The 16,710-nt window shown below is 49.8% G+C and overlaps 1 pseudogene; it reads right to left on the bottom strand.

Moving 5' to 3' along the window:
* Nucleotides 1-942: 942 nt before the first annotated feature.
* Nucleotides 943-15,110, bottom strand: LOC147109273 (uncharacterized; annotated as a pseudogene).
* Between the last annotated feature and the right edge of the window lie 1,600 nt (nt 15,111-16,710).

The raw sequence follows: 16,710 nt of genomic DNA, 5'->3' as shown, positions 1-16,710 counted from the left end.
TATGTGGGGCAGTGCGGTTAGCAGTTCAGTAGGCGCACTGCCTGTGGATAGAAATTGTTCAACCAGGAGTAATCGTAAACCACAAGGGGTTCCATTCTATCAATGTTCAGCTGGTGTGCAACCACAAGAAAAGGTTTATGCAGATGTGCGCCAAATTCCCGGGGAGCAGCCATGATACTATCATTCTGCAGCTGTCCAAGCTCCCCAACCTCTTTGGACCTTGCCATGGAAGGAGTGCAGCGAAGATTCACCAGGCTGATACCTGGGATGGCAGGAATGACGTATGAGGAGAGATTGGGTCGATTGGGCTTGTACTCGCTGGAGTTTAGAAGAATGAGAGGGGATCTCATTGAAACTTATAAAATTCTAACAGGACTAGACAGACTAGATGCTGGAAGGATGTTCCCGATGGTCGGGGAGTCCAGAAACAGGGGTCACAGTCTAAGGATAAGGGGTAAGCCATTTAGGACAGAAATGAGGAGGAATTTCTTCACCCAGAGAGTGGTGAACCTGTGGAATTCTCTACCAAAGAAGGCAGTAGAGGCCAACTTATTAAATATATTCAAGAAGGAGTTGGATATATTTCTTAAGGCTAAAGGGATCAAGGGATATGGAGAGAAGGCAGGAACAGGGTACTGAATTTGGACGATCAGCCATGATCTCATTGAATGGCGGAGCAGGCTCGAGGGGCCGAATGGCCTACTCCTGCTCCTATCTTCTATGTTTCTATGACCTGCAAGCAGACTTAAGGGTGGCTGCAAGGAGACAAAGGACACCCCCTTCAAACTTGGCTGATGATACCCGTGAGAAGTACAACGAAAGCCATATGACAACCAGATGTGTCATTCAGCAAGCAAACGGCATGCTCAAGATGTGCTTTAGTGCCTGGACAGATCTGGAGGAGCCCTTCAGTACTCGCCAGCCAAGGTCTGCAGAATGATCTCAAACAACTATGTGCACATCCTTGTGAAATGACAAAGCTACATGGTGCCACCCCTGTGGTTTCAGCAGAGGTAGAGGCAGGCTGCTCAGATCCCCACTCTGAGATGCTCTGGGCCGACGACCTCCGGGTGTTGGAGCCTGTGAGGACCCCGCCAAAAGCTGCTCCATCTGCACCTGTGCAGGGGCAGACTTGGTCATCAGGAGAGGAGGGAGCATGTTTGGTACTGACTGGGGGGTGGAGGGGTGAGGGGAGGGGGTAAACGGGTGAGAAGTGGGAGTGCTTTGAGTGGAGTTCCCACTTCCATGTCCCCTTTTGCTATCATCCCTCTCATGGACCAGCTGCATCTCACTCCTACCACTCTGCTGGAGAGCAACTTGGTGCAGATTAGTGATGCACTGTATGGCCAAGGCTAAGGTGTCTGTCATCCTATTTAAGGCATCAGACACATTGACATCCAGAGTCTGCATGGCCATGGTTGAGGCCTACATGGACTCATTTGATTGCCGCCATTGATGTTCGACAGAGTTGGCCAATCTGTCCACAGAAGAAGACATCCTCACAATGCCCTGCGACAGCAACCCATTCATGCTTGAGCTGGACTCCCCCATTGTCTCCGTAATCCTGGACAGTGTGCGTGGTAGGCCTGCCAGTACGTTGCAGATTTTCTGCTGCCCTTCAATCTTTATCCTTTTCATTGTTGGCCCCCAGGGTACAGCATCTGTGTCCAGCTGAGCAGAGCTTGGAGAGGGTTGCGCCCTCCGATGCGGACTCTCTGCTGCTGTCCCTGCCACCATTGTCTGCTGTTGCTCACTTGTGAACTGTGAGTCACCAGGTGAAATCCCGACTAGCTGTCTAACTGGACCCACTGAAGTGTGAGTATCTGTGCTGGTGCATGGTAAGCACGAGTCCTGTGATGGCACACCCTCAGAATGAATCGGCTCCTCTGAGAATTCATTGTTCGGGAGGTCCACTGACTGCTGCTTTATGCATGAAGTCCCTGGAAGAGAGAAAAGATATGAATGAGTCCTGGCAAGGTAGGGATGTTGCAACTTATCATTATGAAGATGATCATATTTCACTCGCTGCTGAAATTAGGTCAACATGACTGAGTGTTGTATGACATGTGGGTCGATGATATTTATTTCTGTCACCAGGTAGCTGGGAGGGACAGGGACGCTGAAACGCCACTGATCTGCAGCACTTCCTCCTGTGCAGCTCTCCACTGGGAAATCTGTGGAGTACCACCGCCAGTTCTCTCCCTTTCCCTTGTATTTTGTGCTCTCTTCTGCAACGGGGGAAAGAACAGACCTACGAGTGAGTGTAATGGCATGTGTTCACCCGATGGATGCAGTGCACTTGGTGGGGGCGTCTATTAGGGAGAGGCATCAAATTGCATAAGGATCATTGTGAGTGGCCGTAGTGGCTAGATAGATGGGGATTTGAGAGTGCATAGGAAAAGAACAATGGGTGCGCTTGCAAGGTAAGTGGGTGTGAGGAGTGATGTGATGGACTAGGCTTGACAAGGCAGAGTGGGGGGTGTAATGATATCAGCAAATAGTGATGGTATTTGCCTGTTTGATTATGATGCCGTACCAGCATATTTGCCTGTTTGATTATTTATGCCTGACCAGCAGAGGGCATGTGAGAGAGACAGAGTTTAGTTTTAGTTTCGTTTTAGATGGATCTCTAACATGGTGTCTCCTGTAATGCTGTTAACATAGATGAACAAGCTTTAGATAAAAAGACATTCTCTTTCATGAATGTGTCGTCATTGAACCCAAATACAAACCAATACATGGTGTCAGAAGTGATTGAAAGAGATGAAGAGGAAAAATCCGAAGTTAAATCAGCTCTCCACATATTCGTTACTTACCATTGGAGAATAGCTAATGAAGTGAAAAATGGTAGGATTACACCCACTGGCAAAGCTTCAGTTGACAGGTAATGTGGCTGAAAATTGGAGGAGATTCAAACAACGCTTGGAGTTGTATTTATCAGCAATCGGAGCTGACGAGAAAAGTGATAAAATGAAAGCGTCAGTGTTCTTACATGTCGTGGGTGATGAAGCGCTGGAGATGTATAATAACTTCACATTCGCTGCTGATGGAGACAAAATGAAGCTGGATAAAATAATGGAACAGTTTGAGGCCTACTGCATACCTAAACGTAACGTGACATTTGAGAGGCACAGATTTTTCACGTGTACAGAAAACGGGAGAGACTATTGATCAGTATGTGACTGAACTGAGAAACAGAAGCAAATCGTGTGAATTTGGGCGACTGATAGACTCGCTGATAATAGACAGACTGGTGTGTGGTATTCCAGATAATGGTCTAAGGGAAAGACTGCTAAGAGAGCAAAATCTAGACCTGGGAAAAGCCATAGCACTGTGTAGGGCTACAGAGACTGTGAAGTCGCAGGCAAAGGAGCTGTTCAGTGACAGTAGCTGCAACATGGATGCAGTGAGTAAGAACGGACACAAACCGTTTAACAAAAAGAGCGCCAATGTGAAAAAAGAGGCGTGGCCAGCGAACAAAAATGAAAGGGGCAATCGAAAGTCATGTAGTCGATGCGGTACACAGCATCCACCAAGAAAGTGTCCAGCATATGGTAAAACATGCAATAGTTGCAACGAAAACAACCATTATGCCCGTTGCTGCAAGAACCAAGCGCAACAAAGCAAGGTCCATGCAGTAGATGAAAGCGAGATAGAGGAGTTTTATGTAGATGTTGTGTCTGAAAACAAAAAAGAAAAAAGAGACTGGATGTTGACACTAAAAGTGAATGACATACACATTCCATTTAAATTGGATACTGGAGCACAAGTTAATGTGATATCAGAGACTGATTTTAAGAAAATCAGACCCAGACCAAAGATACATGGAGTGAAAGTGACAGGATACTCAGGTACTGATATACCAGTGAAAGGAAAATGCATTGTCAAAGTAACACACAAGGACAGAGAGCACACGCTAGCATTAATCGTGGTGCCAAAGGATGTGCAGCCATACTAGGTTTAATAGCCTGTGAGAGACTGAACCTGGTAAAGAGAGTTCTCGTTGTGGAAAGCAAAGGAGAGACAGTCTATGATCAACTCATGAAAGAGTACAACGACCTATTTCAGGGTCTAGGCTGCCTTCCAGGAGAACACACGATCAGAGTAGATAAAAGTATGCCAACGGTCATACATCCATGCAGAAAAATTCCGTTTGCTCTTCAAAAGCAACTGAAGGCAGAGTTGGACAGGATGGAAAGCCTGAACGTGATTCAGAAGATAGATGAGCCAACTGAGTGGGTGAGTTCCCTCGTCGTTGTGGACAAAAAGAATGAAAAGCTCAGAATTTGCCTGGATCCAAGAGATCTAAACAGAGCAATAAAGAGAGAGCACTTCAAGCTTCCTACACATGAGGAAATCATGTCACAGTTTGCAAATGCAAAGTATTTCAGCAAGTTAGATGCATCATCAGGATTTTGGCAGATGAAACTGGACGAGGCAAGTTCAAGACTGTGCACGTTCAACAGTCCATTTGGCAGATACAGATTCCTAAGGTTACCATTTGGCATTGCCTCAGCTCCTGAAGTGTATCACAAAACTATCCATATGATCTATGAGCACCTGGAGGGAGTTGATACATCAATGGATGACATCATAGTATGGGGAACCACGAGAACTGAGCATGACGAGAGACTGAAAAAAGTGCTGGAAGCAACAAGGAAAACAAACCTGAAGCTGAAGAGAGAGAAATGCCAGCTCGGGGTGACAGAACTGACATTCGTGGGAGATATCCTTAGCAGTGAGGGCATCAGACCAGATCCCAGAAATGTGTCCGCCATTGAGAATATGCCAAAGCCACAATGCAAAAAGGACGTGCAGAGGTTTAATGGAATGATCAACTACATGGGTAAATTCATATCCAACCTCTCAGGAAAAAATGGCGCCACTGAGAAGACTAACTGAAAAGAACATAGAATGGGAATGGAATCATGAGCATGAGAAGTCATGGAGCGATCTAAAGAAACTGCTCACAGAGGAACCAGTTCTGAGGTTTTATGACCCAGCGAGACCCATCAAGATATCATCAGATGCGTCACAGAGTGGGCTCGGAGCCGTTCTTCTGCAAAAATATGACTACTGGCAACCTATTGCATATGCATCACGCTCAATGACAGACGCGGAGACGCGATATGCTCAAATAGAAAAGGAGCTGCTCAGCATCACATACGCCTGTGAAAGATTTCACCAGTTTGTGTCAGGACAAGCAATCAGTGTAGAGACTGACCATAAGCCCTTGATTGCATTGTTCCAAAAGCCACTAAATAGCTGTCCGCTTAGAATACAAAGAATGATGATCAGGCTGCAACGCTATACACTGAATGTTGCGTACACACCGGGTAAGCTGATGTATACAGCAGACACGTTGTCCAGAGCTGTTGACCCAAGTGAGCCCGCAAACACCAAAATGGATGAAAAAGTGAACGCCTACGTGGACATGATCACAAGTGCACTGCCCATAGCAGATGGGAAAAGCATCTTGGATGGATGGCCCAACATGAAGCAAGACTGCTCACCTGACATGGCAGAGTACTGGAACTGCAGGGCGGAACTATCACTGGTCGAAGACATCATCTACAAAGGAAGTAAAATAGTTATCCCGAAGAGTCTGAGAAAAGAGATGCTAAAAAGGATCCATGGAGGACATCTGGGAATCGAAAAGTGTAAGAAAAGAGCACAAGAGGTGATGTACTGGCCACGAATCAACCAAGATGTGACAAATGAGGTGTCAAACTGCACAATATGCCTGAAATATCGAGCAAGCAATCCGGTAGAACCACTAAAACCACACCCAGCGCCAGACAGACCTTACCAGAAGGTAGGCGCTGACCTATTCGTATGTCAAGGGAAGGACTATCTTGTAGTCACAGACTATTACTCCCTGTATCCAGAGGTTTGTAGACTGTACACCACCACTGCAGATGCTGTGATAACATGTATGAAAGCCATATTCTCCAGACATGGCGTGGCAAGCGAGGTCTTCACAGACAACGGACTCCAGTTTTACAATGCAAATTTCCGACACTTTGCCAAAGAGTGGGACTTTGTCCACACAACGTCAAGTCCTCACTTTCCACAGTCCAATGGATTAGTGGAAAAATCGGTCCAGACAGTGAAAAGACTGATGTACAAGGCAAAAGACAGTGGAACTGACTTCTACCAGAGCATGCTTGTACACCGCACAACGCCGCTTGAGTGTGGTATGTCACCAGCCCAACTCCTTATGGGACATCTGCTAAGGTCAAACCTACCCATCCCGGAGAACCTCCTGAAAACAAAAGAGGGGGAGAAAGTGAGGAAGTTCAAAGAACAACAGAAAGAAAAGCAAAAGTACTACTATGACAGAGGAACACAAAACCTACCTGAACTCCACACTGGTGACCAAGTAAGGTTCAAAGACAAAACAAACATATGGACTCAGAAGGGAACTGTCCTGAGTGAAGTTCAACCAAGATCATACACCATTCAGACAGATGAGGGTGCTGTTCTGCGAAGAAATCGTCGAGATCTTCTCATGGGACCAGCCACAGCAAGTCAAAAGACTGATACTGTTGAACAACCTGATCACACAGCAAGTCAAAAGACTGATACTGTTGAACAACCTGATCACACAGCTGAGAAATCATCATCTGAGGCAACAACTCAGATTCAAGGACAATCAATCAGAAAATCCTCAAGACACGTGAAGCCTCCTGAGAGACTCATTGAGCAAGTTTAAGGACTCTTGTTATAGAAGGAAGTAATGTTATCTTATTCTCTCTTCAAGTTCTAGTTTATTTACATATTTCATGTGAACACACAAAACAAGGTTTAAAAACCTTGATAATGATAATGTAAGTTCATTAATTGTTACAGTTAAAATGCAGAGTAATACAAAGAAAACATGTTGTTAGATAAAAGTAAAATACTTTTGTTTTAAGAAAGGGAGATGTAATGATATCAGCAAATAGTGATGGTATTTGCCTGTTTGATTATGATGCCTTACCAGCATATTTGCCTGTTTGATTATTTATGCCTGACCAGCAGAGGGCATGTGAGAGAGACAGAGTTTAGTTTTAGTTTCGTTTTAGATGGATCTCTAACATGGTGGCCTAGAAATTCAGTATAGCCACTTTTGGGGCAGTAAAGTCGGGCGGTCGCTAAAGTTAGCACCCGCCGGAAACTGCAGGTCACTTCGCCGAAATTCAGTAGATCTGGCCAAGAGTTTGGGCGAGCGCTGAAACTGGCGTTGCACTCCTATCTTCAGGCGCTAAGCCGGCGGTGCGGACTGATAACGCCGAGGCCGGGCGCAGCGCAGGTGCGGTCATGTTTTGATTGACAGCAGACACCCTGACGCCGGCCAGCTCTTAAAGGGGGAAGGGTCGACTTTGTCTGCAGCCACGCCCTGGATAGTGGAGCCCTGCAGCTAGGCCTGAACACTGCTGGTGGACCCAAATAGCGCCTGAAGCCATGGAGAAGGCCCGTGAACGAGCGCAGCGCTTCTCCCAGCATGCTTTGAGGGTGCTGGTTAGGGGGTTGGAAAGGTACAAAGAGATCTTGTGCCCGGACAGTGGCAAGAAGGCTCCCAGGAGGCAGTACAGGAGAGCCTGGAGGAAAATCGCCCACAGGGTGTCAGTCAACAGCGATGTCCCCAGGACTGGTGACCAATGCCGCAAGAAGTACAACGACCTCACTCGGATGGTCAAGGTGAGTACCCTTTCCAGTGTCCTCCTCATCCTTGCATGTGCACCTCACATTATGGGCAAAGGGACCTCAAAGGCCTAATGGCCAGCCCTCCTCCCGCAGCTATGGCACTGGCATGATCCTCAATAGCACTTTCTGCACTTAACACACTGGCCAAGCTATTCGACCATGGGAGGCAGTGCACACAGCAACAGGGCACCACACTGGCCAAGCTATTCCACCATGGGAGGCAGTGCACACAACAACAGGCCACCACACTGGCCAAGCTATTCCACCATGGGAGGCAGTGCACACAACAACAGGCCACCACACTGGCCAAGCTATTCGACCATGGGAGGCAGTGCACACAACAACAGGCCACCACACTGGCCAAGCTATTCGACCATGGGAGGCAGTGCACACAACAACAGGCCACCACACTGGCCAAGCTATTCCACCATGGGAGGCAGTGCACACAACAACAGGCCACCACACTGGCCAAGCTATTCCACCATGGGAGGCAGTGCACACAACAACAGGCCACCACAATGTACTTAGAGGCCGTCCTTTCTCTTGCAGGCCAAGATGGCCCGGAATTTGAAGAGCCAGAATGTCACCGGGGGAGGCCGTGCCCAGTTCCAGGAGCTCAGTGAGCTGGAGGAGAGCGTGGCTCGACTCATGCGTGGCCGGGTGGTTGGCCCTGTTGCCATTGGAGATGCCGACCCTGTGCTGCGACCCAATGGTAAGGACATGACCGTTTGGACCTCTCTCGTTCCCCTAGCGCATCAGATCTACATCCTTTGCCACTGTCCGACCAATGCGCTGAATGCCACCACTCATGCCTCCCTCGCTGACGCCCTGTCCTCACTCTAAAGCTACTCTTGTGCCTTCCTGCTTTCAGCTGGTGAGGAGGAGGTCCCTGAAGCAGAGAGTGCCAGACCCTCGGAAGAGGAGCACGACGAGGACCAACAGGAAGGCGGCACATCGGGGGAAGCATCATCTGCGCCAGGGGATGGCAATGGAGGGGACACGTCTTGCCTGGAGGAGAGCCAGGGGGAAGTGTTGCAGGGGGGCGTAGCTCCTGGGCCCAGTGCCGTCCAGGCACGCGGGAAGGGTCGGGCAGAACGGCGGCCTTCTCCCCAGAGGGGGGACGTGTTGCAGGGGAGGGCAGTTGCTGGGCCCAGTGGCGTCCAGGCACGCGGGAAGGGTCGGCCAGCTCGGCGGCCTTCTCCCCAGAGGGAGAGTCCGGCCTCCAGTCCGGAGACGGACCTCGCCCAGGAGGTGCGCCTCCTTGATCAAATGTCGGCGGATTCGGAGCGGCGCCACAAGGAGTTCATGGGGGTTGTGGGACAGTTGCCTCAGGCCATTGAGTCCCTGGCTCATAGTGTGGCCGCTTTCGGGGAATCACAGGCCAGGGGTGTTGAGCAACTCGCGGCAGCACACGCCAGGGGTGTTGACCAACTCGCGGCAGCACAGGACAGGGTTGTCGAGCAACTCGCGGCAGCACAGGACAGGGGTGTCCACCAACTCGCGGCAGCGCAGGACAGGGGTGTCCACCAACTCGCAGCAGCGCAGGACGCGAGTCGCGAGTTCATGAGTGGTGCCGTGCAGACACTCACTGATCTGATGCGGGCACAGACCAGGGCAGTTCGGGCACTCACTTCTGCCACACTCGCTGTGTCGCGGAAGCATCGCCAGGGCACCCGCCGCCCTGCTGCAGCACAGCGGTCTGGCCTCCACCAGATTGCTGCGCTTGCTGCACTGCCAGCCCGGCCGAGTGCCAGTGTCTCTGGCGAACAGCGAGCGCGTGCCATCAGCCAGCTTGCCCCCATTGCTGCAGCCGCCACTGCAACTCCCCCAGCCAAGGTGCGACGAGCTGCTGCAGAGACTGATGCTGCGCAGCCACAGCTGCAGCAGTCAGCAGCCGGCCCCTCCAGGGCCGGACCTCGTCTAGGCCGACCCCCAAGGGCATCTGCCGTCACGCATTCTGCCCCTCAGGAGCCTTCCCCCAGCCTTGCAACACCCACAGGGCCCAGGTTGAGGTGGAGCAACAGGTCGGGCAGGGGCCGCACAAGGCTGCACAAGGACTCGCCCTCTCGGCACACCCAGTAGAGTATGGTGGCAACGGTGTTTTTTATATGGGGGTGTTTGTGTTGTGGGGGGGCCTTCTTTTGGTAAGGCCGAGGATGAAGGCCAATGGTTTTTTATATGGGGGTGTTTGTGTTCTGTTGTGGGGGGGGCTTCTTTTGGTAAGGCCAAGGAGGAAGGCCAATTGGATGGGCAAGTTTTGTTATTCCTCCCCAGGTTGTGGGAGTGAGATAATCTTTTCAGTTTTTTGGGGGGTGTTGTCTGTTTTTCTGTTTCATGTGGGAAGGGCCCTGAGTTTGTTAAATAAAGCTTTTTATTTATTCAGCTTGTCCAGGTGTCATGTTTCCAGTGGTTGTTGCGTTAAGCGGCTGAGGGCTTGCGGAGCGGCTGCATTCAGGTGCGTTCATTGCCACAAGCCATTCCCTGACAGGGGGCCTAGAAGTGTCGTTCAATAAGCCGCTGGCGGACGGCCCTTGGACCTTGTGGCTCCCTCCTGGCCTGGTACTCCTCCTCCTCCTCCTCCTCCTCCTCATGGTCCTCCTGCGCGTCCTCCTGAGGTGGTGGTGCTACGTCAGGTGGCAGTGCCTGAGTCCTGCGGATAGCCAGGTTGTGCAGCATGCAGCAAACGACGACGAACTGGGAGACTCTATCCGGCGAATACTGTAGAGATCCGCCGGAGCGATCCAGGCAGCGGAACCATTGCTTGAGGACGCCAATCGTTTGCTCTATGATGTTCCTTGTGGCTTGATGGCTTTCGTTGTATGCCTCCTCCGCAGGGGTCCTGGGCGCGCGGAGCGGGGTCATGAGCCATGTACACAAAGGGTAGCCCTTGTCCCCAATAAGCCATCCCCTTGGTGGAGGCTGTGCCTGGAACATGTCAGCCACAGTAGTCTGGCGCAGGATAAATGCATCGTGGCTGCTTTCTGGAAAGCAGGCATTGACAGCTAGGATGTGCTGCCTGTGGTCACACACCAGCTGTACATTGAGGGAATGGTAGCCCTTCCGGTTGCGGTAATCCTCAGCATTGTCGATAGGTGCCCGCATAGCCACATGCGTGCAGTCAATGGCGCCCTGCACCATGGGGAAGTCCGCGATCCTGCCAAATCCGACTGCACGCTGCTCCTGCCTCTCTAGGGTCATGGGGAAGGAGATGAATTGGTGTCTCCTCGCGAAAAGGGCATCGGTGACCTGCCGGATGCAGCGATGCGCGGCGAACTGGGAGATGTTCGCTATGCCCCAGCAGCGGCTTGGAAGGAGCCGCTTGCATAAAAGTTCAGAGCCACCGTGACCTTCACTTCCACCGAGAGAGACGTCCTGCACATCAGCTGCGGACGCAGATCTCTGTGAAGCAGCTGGCAGATCTCTGCAACCACCTCCCTTCTGAAGCGCAGCCTCTTAACACACTGCGCGGCAGTCATGGTGAGATAGGACACCTGCTGCCGGTATTCCCTGAGTGGGTAAGGCCTGCGTTGCCGACGCCTGATGGCCCCTCTGCGTCTAGGCATGGCTGGCCCTCTCGCACAGCGTCTGCGAGCCCTTCGCACATAATGCTGCAACTGAGGGTTGCCACCCCATACAGCCCCCATAATAAACTTGCAAACAGTGAAATCACAATGAATCAAATTTCCAAGCTCTGGCCAGAAGCCAAAAATACCTCCTATGTTGTCCCAAATCAGTAAGCTCTGTTCCTTGGTCTCTGTCCAGAAATCCAAAGCACTAAAGTCATTGCAGCAAAATGGCTGGGCTTTATAGGTCAGTGTAAGTGCCCTTTAATTAGCGCTCCCCGAGACCCGCAGGGCCTCTGTTGCGTTCCACTTCACAGTTCTTAACAGCGCCACGCCCACATTGGGCGGGCGCCACTGAATTTCCGGTTTGGGGTGCACAAACAGCGTTGCACGACGAAATGACGTCATAAGCTGCGCGCGCAGCTGAGCGGGCGCAAACACTTTGCGCCGGCGCTAAATGACAACTGAAGTTGGGCGTAGGCGCAGTTCGTTCTGCGCCCGGGCGCTAAGTGCCTAGCGCTGGAAATCTACCCCTCTTATGGCGTTAACGGCTGGCGAACGCAACTGAATTTCTAGGCCGGTGTCTCCTGTAATGCTGTTAACATAGATGAACAAGCTTTAGATTAAAAGTCATTCTCTTTCATGAATGTGTCGTCATTGAACCCAAATACCAACCAATACGGGGGAGGGGGTGATGTGCACAGCAGGATGTAGGTGAATGTACAACTGTACTTTGAAGAAGGGTTTCAACCTGAAACGTCAACTCAAATTTCTCTCCACGGATGTTGCCTGACCTGCTGAGTTTTTCCAGCATTCTCTGTTGTTATTCTCACCTTTCCTGACCTGGTTAGGTCATTAAAGCGCTTCCTGCACTGAATCCAGAAGCGTGGCACAATGCTCCTGCTGCTGATCTCCTCAGCCACCTCCAGCCACGCCTTCTTTGTTACAGCAGCAGGTTTCTTCCTCCCGTTGCTGGGGAAAAGTATCTCTCTCCAACTCCTCACTGCACCCAGCAGTGCATCAAGCGATGCATCATTAAATCGAGGCGCAGCCCTTGACTGTCCTGAATCAGTGATGAAACTTCTTCCTCTCTTCATTCAAATTCCTAACTCCTCCAGATGCCATCTTTCAATTGGCCTTTTAAATACTCCAGTTGAGATTGTGTTGTGCGGGTCCGCACCAAACCCAGAAGTAAGATTATAATTAGGTGGCTGCATTAAACAGACAGACGCGCTGAAAGTTCTCCCGAGTTTCCCTCCCGCTATCACAACCCCCCCATTCTGAACATGCCTCCGAGTTATTATCGGGGCCCAGGTCTCTCTGAAGTAACTTCTTTTTATTCATATTTCTGATTACTGTGTTTGATATATTATTCTGTGGTTCATTAGTTTAAAATTGATTTTGTGTGTGAAGCTTTGAGTTCAGATCATTTCATTTTTATATTGCATAGTTTTATTTAGTTTGGTGGCCTATGCATTTTTGTACTGCTGATATTTAACTTTATTTTTCATACCCAGTTTTGCAATCAATCAAGTGTGAAACAGACAGTTTCAGTTTTTTAAGGAAATATCCAACACTGAAAAGTGCATTTATTGTTCTGTTCTGTATTTATATTTACTAATTAAAATGATTTTATTATAGTCAAGACTAGTTTGGATCATTTCAAATTTCCCACAAACCATAGGTAAAGGTATTAAGCAGAATACAACATTATCAAGGAAGTTTTACCACTGAAGGTGTGATCCACAATGCTTCATTAAATGAAATATCATGGGGTTCATGTTATTCCAACAACATGCAAAGACAGTGAAATTGATGAATTTCTTGTTGCGGCCTGTGAATGCAAACTCATAGCATATTCTTAATATACTCTTAAACCTTCTGCACGAGAGATTATATTTCATGTGGTTTAATAGAGATCATGATCTCTAGGTGCAATTCACCTTCACTTCTGCTAATACATTATCAGAAGTAGCGGCACATCATATAACAGCACCATTTGACTATATTAAGCAATGGCTAATGCAACTTCTACCACGCTGATGCAACATTGCCATCACTCAGTGCCCCAGGAGGAAAAACAATTTAAACAGATTAATGATGGAGTTTAGACACATATCACGTTTGTTTATGAATTCACTTGTAAAAGACAGACATTGGAATTCTATTTGATATAACATTTTCCAATGAGCAACAAGAATGTGAATGTATTATGACCTATTGAGTACATATCATCTCCTATAGCATGGATCACTTTTTTTTAAGCTTTCTAATGATTTATTTTATAATATATGTAAGATACGCGTGGCTCCGATTTTAACTCTGGGTGGGGTAGCAGAAACCTAAGCTTTCCTTGTGGAGCCTGAAGGAGCCTGCTGGCTTCGATCAGGCTGGCCTTGCTGCCTTCTCAGGAGAGTAGGTTAAAACCGTGGACGGTGGGATCCTGGGGACTCCAGAGCGGGTAAGTTACTTGGGGATTTTTAACTGCCTACCCGCCTGGTTTCTGCAGGGGTGGTGGGGCTAAATCACCCCCTTAATTATGTTGTAACATTGGTTTTGCTCATAGTGGAGGGCACAAGACCCTCCTTTGATGTGTTCTGCATAAGCGCTGTTGGCATGGCAGTGCAGGAAGGAAGAGCTCTATGTTGTTCTGGGCTTGCAGTGACTCAGAGGGACTGTTTACGCATCTGCTTCAATTAGTTTGAGGTTCATCATTGGGGTTCAGATAATGCGAGTAAGAATCTATCCAACAGATGCTATCAAGTGTGTCAAGGGACGAGAGCTATGGTTCTAAATTTTGAGCATCAGCTGATATTTCACCTGTAGATCATTCAAGTAGAGTTTGGTGGAACACTAATTTAGGGGGAGAAATTCGGTATCTCCCTGTTTGGGGCGCTAAATTTTGAAAGCTGGAAAAATTCGCGCCAGGCGCTAATGATTCTCAGCTTTCTCTAAGTTGGGTGTTAGCACTCCAGGAAGGAAGTGGAGCGTTAAATCAAGCGCTACCACTCCCCTTCTGGAGCGCTAAACCACGCAGGAGGGGCGGTAGAGGTGCAGCGCTGCACAATGTCCCGTGCAACGCTGCCGGGATCCGAGGCTCCTTCCCTCCCTTAAAGGGAAAGGCCATTGCTACAGGCTCTGCATTTCAATGATGCCCCTCATCGCCAACGGCAGCTGGGATCCGCGACGATCAGCCCCAACACTCTAACCGAGTGCAGGGCTGATCAATCGTGGCAGTTAAAAATGTCCAAACGGCAACCTAAGGGATGGAAACTAATTTAATTACCTTTAATTACCACGCCCGAAGCGTCCGGCCTCCCGAACAACGTCTCCTGCAGCTGTCTGTTATTGCCTGGCGATGCTGCAGGGGGCGGAACCAAATTTCGGGACCGGGGCGCTGTGCAGCCAGATAACGTCGCGATCTCCGGGCACAGGAGATCGTGGCGCTTGGTGTTGCTGCTACCACAAACCTCCAGGTGAATTTTGTGGGCGGCGGTACTATCGCCGCACCCGGGCAATAAGTCGTTAGCGCCCCGTTATCGCCCCCCCAGAGGCACTAACGGGAGGCGCTAAGGTTTCTCCCCCTAACACTTTTCAGTTGAAAGTATAAAATGATTTGGATCCCACCGAGTCATAAAAAAGATAAGCTTTAAATAACCAGAATTTCACAATGGATTACCTTCACTGAAGGATTTAAAATGTATTGAAATATCCCATATATGATATAACATAATATTAAATTATTTATGTAAACAAAGATTGCTTGTATATAAAGACCATGGACATGCGACATACTTTTACGAAAAACATCAGTCACAATGTTAGTAATTCATAGTTACCCTGTGATTCATTGTCCATTGGCTTTGGTCCCTGCCACAAACTCCGTTCCCTAGCTATCGAATCCATCCCTCTCCCTAGCATATGTCTGAGGCTGAACCAGACTGTTCGCAACCTTGCTGTCATATTTGACCTCTGAGCTTCCGACCACATATCCGCGCCATCACTAAGCTCCCCTATTTCCACCTCCATAAGATCGCCTGACTCCGCCCCTGCCTCAGTTCATCTGCTGCTGAAACCCTTTTCCATGCCTTTGTTACTATTCCAATGCACTCCTGGCCGACTTCCCACGTTCTACCTTTCATAAACTTAAGATCATCCAAAACTCTGCTGCCCGTGTCCTAACTCGCACCAAGTCCGGTTCACCCGTCACCCCTGTGCTCGCTGACCTACATTGGCTCCTGGTTAAGCAACATCTCAATTTTATTTTCTCATCCTCGTTTTCAAATCCCTCCATAGCTACACCACTCCCTGGCCTAGAAATTCAGTCTGGCCACTTTTGGGGCGGTAAAGTCGGGCGGTCGCTAAAGTTAGCGCCCGCCGGAAAGTGTAGGCCACTTCGCCAAAATTCAGTAGATTTGGCCAAGAGTTTGGGCGAGCGCTGAAACTGGCGTTGCACTGCTATCTTCAGGCGCTAAGCCGGCGATGCGGACTGATAACGCCGAAGCCGGGCGCAGCGCAGGTGCGGTCATGTTTTGATTGACAGCAGACACCCTGACGCCGGCCAGCTCTTAAAGGGGGAAGGGTCGACTTTGACTGCTGCCACGCCCTGCATAGTGGAGCCCTGCAGCTAGGCCTCAACACTGCTGGTGGACCCAAATAGCGCCTGAAGCCATGGAGAAGGCCCGTGAACGAGCGCAGCGCTTCTCCCAGCATGCTTTGAGGGTGCTGGTTAATGGTGTGGAAAAGAAAAGAGAGATCTTGTGCCCGGACAGTGGCAAGAAGGCTCCCAGGAGGCAGTACAGGAGAGCCTGGAAGAAAATCGCCCACAGGGTGTCATCCACCAGCGATGTCCCCAGGAGTGCGGACCAATGCCGCAAGAAGTACAACGACCTCACTCGGATGGTGAAGGTGAGTACCCTTTCCAGTGTCCTCCTCATCCTTGCATGTGCACCTCACATTATGGGCAAAGGGACCTCAAAGGCCTAATGGCCAGCCCTCCTCCCGCAGCTATGGCACTGGCATGATCCTCAATAGCACTTTCTGCACTTAACACACTGGCCAAGCTATTCGACCATGGGAGGCAGTGCACACAGCAACAGGGCACCACACTGGCCAAGCTATTCGACCATGGGAGGCAGTGCACACAGCAACAGGGCACCACACTGGCCAATCTATTCGACCATGGGAGGCAGTGCACACAGCAACAGGGCACCACACTGTACTTAGAGGCCGTCCTTTCTCTTGCAGGCCAAGCTGGCGCAGAATTTGAGGAGCCAGTCTGCCACCGGGGGAGGCCGTCCCCAGTACCAGGCGCTCAGTGAGCTGGAGGAGAGCGTGGCTCGACTCATGCGTGGCCAGGTGACTGGCCCTGTTGCCATTGGAGATGCGGACCCTGTACTGGGACCCACTGGTAAGGACATGACCAGTTGGACCTCTCTCGTTGCCCTTGCGCTTCAGA

This window comes from Somniosus microcephalus, chromosome 12 (genome assembly GCF_052327205.1).
Source record: "Somniosus microcephalus isolate GS21.2 chromosome 12, FLI_Smic_1.0, whole genome shotgun sequence".
Taxonomy (NCBI): Eukaryota; Metazoa; Chordata; class Chondrichthyes; order Squaliformes; family Somniosidae; genus Somniosus; species Somniosus microcephalus.
The sequence above is the reverse complement of the archived record's forward strand: the minus strand, read 5'-3'. Positions and strand labels throughout refer to the sequence as shown.